The sequence below is a fragment of the Schistocerca serialis genome, chromosome 8, assembly GCF_023864345.2.
Source record: "Schistocerca serialis cubense isolate TAMUIC-IGC-003099 chromosome 8, iqSchSeri2.2, whole genome shotgun sequence".
NCBI classification, from domain to species: Eukaryota; Metazoa; Arthropoda; class Insecta; order Orthoptera; family Acrididae; genus Schistocerca; species Schistocerca serialis.
Genome location: NC_064645.1, coordinates 223,209,596 through 223,217,885, shown reverse-complemented (window position 1 = coordinate 223,217,885; position 8,290 = coordinate 223,209,596).

The window sequence follows — 8,290 nt, the reverse complement described above, 5'->3', positions numbered from 1 at the left end:
AGTTTTTCCATTCGTCTGTAAAGAATTCGTGTTAGTATTTTGCAGCTGCGACTTATTAAGCTGATAGTTCGGTAATTTTCACATCTGTCAACACCTGCTTTCTTTGGGATTGGAATTATTATATTCTTCTTGAAGTCTGTGGGTATTTCGCCTGTTTCATACATCTTGCTCACCAGATGGTAGAGTTTTGTCAGGACTGGCTCTCCCACGGCCGTCAGTAGTTCCAATGGAATATTGTCTACTCCGGGGGCCTTGTTTCGACTCAGGTCTTTCAGTGCTCTGTCAAACTCTTCACGCAGTATCATATCTCCCATTTCATCTTCATCTACATCTTCTTCCATTTCCATAATATTGTCCTCAAGTACATCGCCCTTGTATAGACCCTCTATATACTCCTTCCACCTTTCTGCTTTCCCTTCTTTGCTTAGAACTGGGTTTCCATCTGAGCTCTTGATATTCATACAAGTCGTTCTCTTATCTCCAAAGGTCTCTTTAATTTTCCTGTAGGCGGTATCTATCTTACCCCTAGTGAGATAGGCCTCTACATCCTTACATTTGTCCTCTAGCCATCCTTGCTTAGCCATTTTGCACTTCCTGTCGATCTCATTTTTGAGACGTTTGTATTCCTTTTTGCCTGTTTCACTTACTGCATTTTTATATTTTCTCCTTTCATCAATTAAATTCAGTATTTCTTCTGTTACCCAAGGATTTCTACTATCCCTCGTCTTTTTACCTACTTGATCCTCTGCTGCCTTCACTACTTCATCCCTCAAAGCTACCCATTCTTCTTCTACTGTATTTATTTCCCCCATTCCTGTCAATTGCTCCCTTATGCTCTCCCTGAATCTCTGTACAACCTCTGGTTCTTTTAGTTTATCCAGGTCCCATCTCCTTAAATTCCCACCTTTTTGCAGTTTCTTCAGTTTTAATCTACAGGTCATAACCAATAGATTGTGGTCAGAGTCCACATCTGCCCTGGAAATGTCTTACAATTTAAAACCTGGTTCCTAAATCTCTGTCTTACCATTATATAATCTATCTGATACCGTTTAGTATCTCCAGGGTTCTTCCATGTATACAACCTTCTTTCATGATTCTTAAACCAAGTGTTAGTTATGATTATGTTGTGCTCTGTGCAAAATTCTACAAGGCGGCTTCCTCTTTCATTTCTGTCCCCCAATCCATATTCACCTACTATGTTTCCTTCTCTCCCTTTCCCTACACTCGAATTCCAGTCACCCATGACTATTAAATTTTCGTCTCCCTTCACAATCTGAATAATTTCTTTTATTTCATCATACATTTCTTCAATTTCTTCGTCATCTGCAGAGCTAGTTGGCATATAAACTTGTACTACTGTAGTAGGTGTGGGCTTCGTATCTATCTTGGCCACAATAATGCGTTCACTATGCTGTTTGTAGCAGCTTACCCGCATTCCTATTTTCCTATTCATTATTAAACCTACTCCTGCATTACCCCTATTTGATTTTGTGTTTATAACCCTGTAGTCACCTGACCAGAAGTCTTGTTCCTCCTGCCACCGAACTTCACTAATCCCCACTATATCTAACTTCAACCTATCCATTTCCCTTTTTAAATTTTCTAACCTACCTGCCCGATTAAGGGATCTGACATTCCATGCTCCGATCCGTAGAACGCCAGTTTTCTTTCTCCTGATAACGACATCCCCTTGAGTAGTCTCCGCCCGGAGATCCGAAGGGGGGACTATTTTACCTCCGGAATATTTTACCCAAGAGGACGCCATCATCATGTAATCATACAGTAAAGCTGCATGCCCTCGGGAAAAATTACGGCTGTAGTTTCCCCTTGCTTTCAGCCGTTCGCAGTACCAGCACAGCAAGGCCGTTTTGGTTATTGTTACAAGGCCAGATCGGTCAATCATCCAGACTGTTGCCCTTGCAACTACTGAAAAGGCTGCTGCCCCTCTTCAGGAACCACACGTTTGTCTGGCCTCTCAACAGATACCCCTCCGTTGTGGTTGCACCTACGGTACGGCTATCTGTATCGCTGAGGCGCGCAAGCCTCCCCACCAACGGCAAGGTCCATGGTTCATGGGGGGGACGGATGATGTTATAGATCACTATTTCTTTACTACCAACTGTATTCACGACAGATTTTTCAGACGGTATTCCCATATATCACGAATCTGTCAGTAAAATTACATCATTGTCTCCACATAGTTCAGCAGATATGTCGCTATAAACACTGTTATACGAGAAAAACTACAGCATCATGCAAGATGTTTGATTTTATTACTTCCTTGTTACGAACTCTATTCGCAACACTTTTCGCAGGCAGTATCTAAATCTGCCGTTGAATTTACCTACAAAAATATATCATTGATCTAGACAAAGTTCAGGAGATATGACCTCATAAACACTGACATCCGTGAAAAATATCCGCGTCATGCATGTCGTCTTAATTTATTACTTCTTTACTATTGACTCTATTCGCAACTCATTTTGCGGACACGTGTACCAATGGATGTACCTACACAACTATATCACTGTATGGCAGAGGGGTTTGGGAGATATGACGTCGTAAACATCAAGCTGCGCGGAAATGAAACTGCACGGACAAGTTCGCTAGAGATACCGACTAAATATGTGTACAAATAGTGTGAAATATGTTATATGTTATATGTATTTGAAAAGTTCATATAAGCGCAAAGTCACGTGTAAAAAGCTCATTCTAAGCCTCAGGTATGATCTCCATCAAGTTTGGAACACATATACCTTTCGATCTGGAAAAAAATTCTCTGGTGTAAGACTAACCTTCTATTGGGGTGAGTGTTATAACGTGGAGGCAGGAGGTGGGAGTAGATGAACAGAAAGAGAGGAGAAAGCAGGAGGTGGACACATATATGGGTAGTGGGAAATGTGGAGAGAGATGGCAGAGTTGAATAGAGACAGGGCGCAGAGGAGTGGGGAAAATGAACAGAGGGGAGGAGGAAATGGACAGCGAAAGGGAAGAGGAAAATAAGGACAGAGAGAGGGACGAGGAGGAGATGAGCAGGGAGTGGGGGCGGATGAGAGAGACAGAGAGGGGGAGGAGAGTGTGGACAGACAGAAAGGGTGGAGGACATGAAGAAAGAGGGGGGGAGGCAGAAATGGAATTAGTGGGGCAAGAGGTGATGAAATTAGAGGGGGAAGAGCAGATGGACAGAGGGGGAAGGTACGGATGTGCAGAGGGGTGAGGAGAAGATGGATAGAGAGAGGGGCTGAGGACAGGGTGGACAGGGAGAGGGTCATTTTGAGATGGACAGTGGAGGTGGGGAGGGGGAATGGAAGAGATGGACAGAGAGAAGGGGTGGGGAGATGGAGAGAGAGGGCGTGAAGAAGGAAACGGACAGAGAGAGGGAGAAACACGAGATGGGTCCATAGAAGACTGCGATAAAAATGAAAACATACCTGGATAATTCCGATACTCAGCTAGGGCTCTGTAAATATAACATGAACAACACCGACAAACACACACACACAAGCGTTGCACACATAAGTCTCTACTACATTAAGTATAGTAACACTGATGTGTAGATAGACTTCCAGACACATAGTAGCAGAGAGAGAGAAGGTAATTGATTACAAAAGTCTTTCAGTGTGTAAATTTCCTGATTTCAGTTCGGAACTAGCCAGGTCTGAATCGTAGTTTCCTCCATTCCTTATTTCTCATAAACGGTATCAAACAGCTACTGAGTGTATGAAAGCGCTGCCGTGTTTTCAGATGTTTGCAGTACTAGTACTGATATTTACACGTCATATGAAGACCAGCATTAACTGCTTACGTTGGCGAACACAGCTTCTGGGGAAAATGAACGAAAGAGAGAAACTACGCGAGAGGTTTGTCAAAGGCAGCGGCAGTTTCCTGACAAACAGGGACGACGACAAGCTTTGAGGTCGTTTTACTTGTGTGATACGTCCCACAGAGAGAGAAAATTATGGCTGCTTGTGTATTTAGCCCGCTGGGCATATGCAAATTAGACATTCAGCGAACAAGTCACAAAAACATCGCAGAAAATTTTTTCATTTGGCTTATATTCACATAGGCAGAGTCCTGTTTCGAATGGATTGTACATATGCTGGTCAGTTAAAGCGATGAATAAACTAGGCTGAGGAAGATTATGTATGACTAAGATGATAACTTACGATTGCACGAGAGAAACGTATGTCCAGAAACATTTATGGAAGTCACCATCAGATCACTTATCAGGAAATGTCGGTAATATGCAGTAAGCATGACATGAATGATTTCTATACAAAGATACAGATGAGTATTTCAATCTGAAACTACACAGAAAACCGACATGTTTTAGCGCTAAGGTAGCCATACGTGTTACATGTTCAGAATAAAGTTCATCGGTGGGATATATGTTCACAAGAAGAAATCTTTTCAGATAGTTTGTCCAATTTAATACAATTACAGGTCATTGGTTAATCCAGGCGACGTAAAATTTCGCATACGGTGATTCACACTTTTTCGAGGCCGTGATTGAAGATTAATAAATTTGAACAAGTAAATCGGTCTTTTCTACATATACAGCTACGTGCTGGTACTTACTCAGCAAACCACCGCACGATGCATGGCGGAGGATACACATACCACTTCTAGTCATTTTCTTTCCTGTTCTACTCGTAAATAGATCCAGGGAGAAACGGTAGTCTAAATTCTTCCTTATTCGCCCCAATTTCTCTCGTATTATGTTCGTGGCTCTACGTGAAATGTATACTGGCCGCACTAGAATCTTTCTGCTGTCGGGATCAGATGTCGGTTTTCTAAATTTCCGCAGTAGTACGTAACGGAAAGTGTGTCATCTTCCCTGCGGGGACTCCCATTTGAGTTCATAAAGCATCTCAGCAATACTTGCATAGTGATCGAAACTGTCAGTAAAAAATCTAGCAGCCCGCCTCTGAACTGCTTCGATGTCTTCTTTCACCACGAACTATTGGCAAACCCAAACACTCGAACAGTACTCAAGGATCGGTCGCGCTATCGTTCTTTATGCCGTCACCTTTATAGATGAGTTACACTTCCCCAAAATACTGCTAATAGGGTGAAGTCGAGCATTCACCTTGGCTACTACCAACTTGACGAACTCATTCCGTTTCATATCTCTTTGCAACGTTAGGTGTATATATTTAATCGATTTGACCGTCACACAGTACTCTACTTATGCTGTATTCGAACGCTACATGATTATTTCTCCTATTCATCTGCAGTAACATTTTTCTACATTTAGATTAAGCTATCTTTCATCACACCAACTAGAAATCATCTTGCATACTCCTAAAAACACTCTGACATTACCATTCCGTAAATCACTGCTCACCCAGCACATTAGATCATCTAATGTGTTGGAGAATAAGAGCGATCCTATCACACTTCCATGGGGCACTCCTGTCTCTGATGAACATTCGCCATCGGCGACAACGTGATGGCTTCTGTTGCTTTTGTGTGTGTGTGTGTGTGTGTGTGTGTGTGTATAGAATGTAGCTAAGATTATGGTTACTACTTGAGCCCCATCTTATTCTATTACTCGCTCCTGTGAACGGCAACGGGCTATGCAGGTCTTGGAGTCACTCACGTCCATCTATAAAGTTTTTACTGAGTGTAAAGAAAGAGATGTTGGCCTTTGGCTACACTGTCTAAAGGATCGTTCTAAGAAATACCAAATTAAGATCAACCTGAAGATGCCTAAATAAGGTTAAACGCGTAGTTGAAAAATAAAAATCTAAAATTGCAACCAAGACTGTTTTCAACCAATATTAGAATGTAGCTAAGATAGTTGGAGACATTCGTTCCTAAAGAGTGCTAGTGCGATATGTTAGAGAAAAAAATAGGTATCCAATTAACTTACCGATGTGTTTTGTAACGGTGTCGGCAGTGATAAGTAATGTCGACTCCCTTGGAGGGTCGTGGAAGAGGTGTAGCCATGTCAGGGTCGCTGTTCCAACCTCGTCGCCACGAGACTGAAGTTTTTCTAGTGACGATCAGGATCAAATCATCAAAGCTCGCCAAACAACCACTCTCATTTATTAGCGTTGATAATGTTACAACGATGCTCCAGGTCCACGTCCAGCGAGCAGTACTGATGTCGAAACTACATTCCTTGGTGGTGGTGCCTTCTCTGGATCAGGGACACAACTGTGAACAGCGTACCATCGTCAGAGTGGAGTATTCTTTCTGGCCAGGCATCCGATGGAGGCTGACGCTGTCTGTGCAGGCTACGTAACCTCATGGCTTGAATGTCGGTGACAGGCGCAGCAGCGATTTGTGGCGAATGCTGTTTCATCTAGGTGGCGGTCTCCGGCCCTCGAAGTGTGACTGGTGGCGACCGGGAACAGTAGTGGCTTGTAGAGTTCCAGTTGGACCCTAGGGCGTAGGGTTCCAGTTAGATCCTAGGGCTCATCTGAGCTACATGCAAAACCGTAGGGCAAGCATTTTCGTTGTATGATACTGACTGGCGCTGATGGCTGCACCAGTGAATGGTGATCGAACGACGATGCTCGTCCGGACCCAACAGCTTTTGCTTATTTAACAGCGGTCGCTGACTCGATGCCCTCTGTGGCTGGGAGGAGGTTATTTTTTTCAAGTCTGGATCCAGCTCGCTTTCGTATTGACCTGTCACGTACTCCGTCTGTGAGAACACTGGAGTGATGTCCTGGATTTCGGTAACAGCGCATGTTGTAGAACGCACGTTGTACCGATGTGCTAGGGCCTCATGATGTAATGTTGCATCGTCAGTTTACAGCAATCGGCGGCGGTTATGTAGTCATCAGATGGTGACCAACAACTGCTGCATAGCAGTGTTAACCAGTGTTAGCCAATGTAACTGCAGACGCGGAGCGCAGTGGGTGAGCTAGCAGTAGCTGCAGTTTCTGCTTGTTACAAGGGATTGAGTTTAGTTTCTAGTTTCCGTGCTACTGCGAGCAAGTGAATTGTATCAGTGTATAGTCCCGCGTTTAGTATGAAACAACTTATTCACAGCTTACACGTTAACTGCAGTGCATTTGCATTCAGTGAGCTGTCTTATGGAGTTAGCAGAAACCGGAAGTTATGTTACTTATGGTACAGTCGAAAACCGATTAAGGGGGATAGGACGCCAAATGGGCCGACTTGGAGCAGGGGAGGCACCACAGGAATTTTAAAAAATGGCTCTGAGCACTATGGGACTTAACTTCTGAGGCCAGCAGTCGCCTAGAGCTTACAATTACTTAAACCTAACTAAACTAAGGACATCACACACATCCATGCCCGAGGCAGGATTCGAACCTGCGACCATAGTGGTCGCGCGGTTCCAGACTGTAGCGCCCAGAACCGATCAGCCACTCCGGCCGGCAGGAATTTCAATTTCAACTGTCTATATTTTTACAAATAAAATTATAAAACTTTGTCAGCAGGACCAGGAAAAATTCAGGATTCACACTCATAGCAGAGGAAGTTCAATAACACAAAAAATATTTTTTTTACATGTGAAATTTCATAATTTTTTCACATACTGTTGGCTGCATTTGTTGCTATAGGTACACTTCTCTTCATAAGTAAGAGTGATTCTTCGATGAATTTTGCACAGAATAGAAACCATACTTACAGGAGTAAACTTTAGAATTTTCCAAATCTATTAGAAACTATGGTAAAAATTGAGATAATTAACTATAAAATTTTAGTTTTTTCTAAACATGAAGTTTAAAAGGTAACAGCGCATTAATTTTTTCATGATGAAATTTCACATGAGAAAATGTTTATTTTGTTATGTTTTTGAACTTCCACTGCTCTGAGTGTGATTCCTGAACCCTTCCTGGTCATGCTGACAAAGTCTTATGAATTTATTTGTAAAAGTGTAGACAGTGGAAATTAAAATTTCCTGTGGTGCCTCTCCGCTCCAAGCCGGCCCGTTTGATGTCCTACCCCTTTAAAAACCGATAGGTACTGCTCTTGTTACGTACAGTGTAGAGGAAGTTGGCCCATGTTCATAAACAGCTGGATGCTTTGTTGACCACAGTGACAGACTTAGGGTTGCTGTCTTGTGTTGCAGTGACGTTGAGGCAGCTAAAACGATTGATCTGGCTCGTTTGAAGCCTATTGTGTCACCTGTCACACCCGATGTCACTACGCCTTTCGACCGGAGTCTCGCAGTCGGTCGAAACCTACTTGACAATGAATGGCGAGCAGTAGCTGTGTCATGAATCTCTAGGCCTAATATGAGTAGGGGCTCTCCGCGCACTCTTCATAAAATGTCTGAGATATTTCCCACTGCTGAAAGTATGTGTAA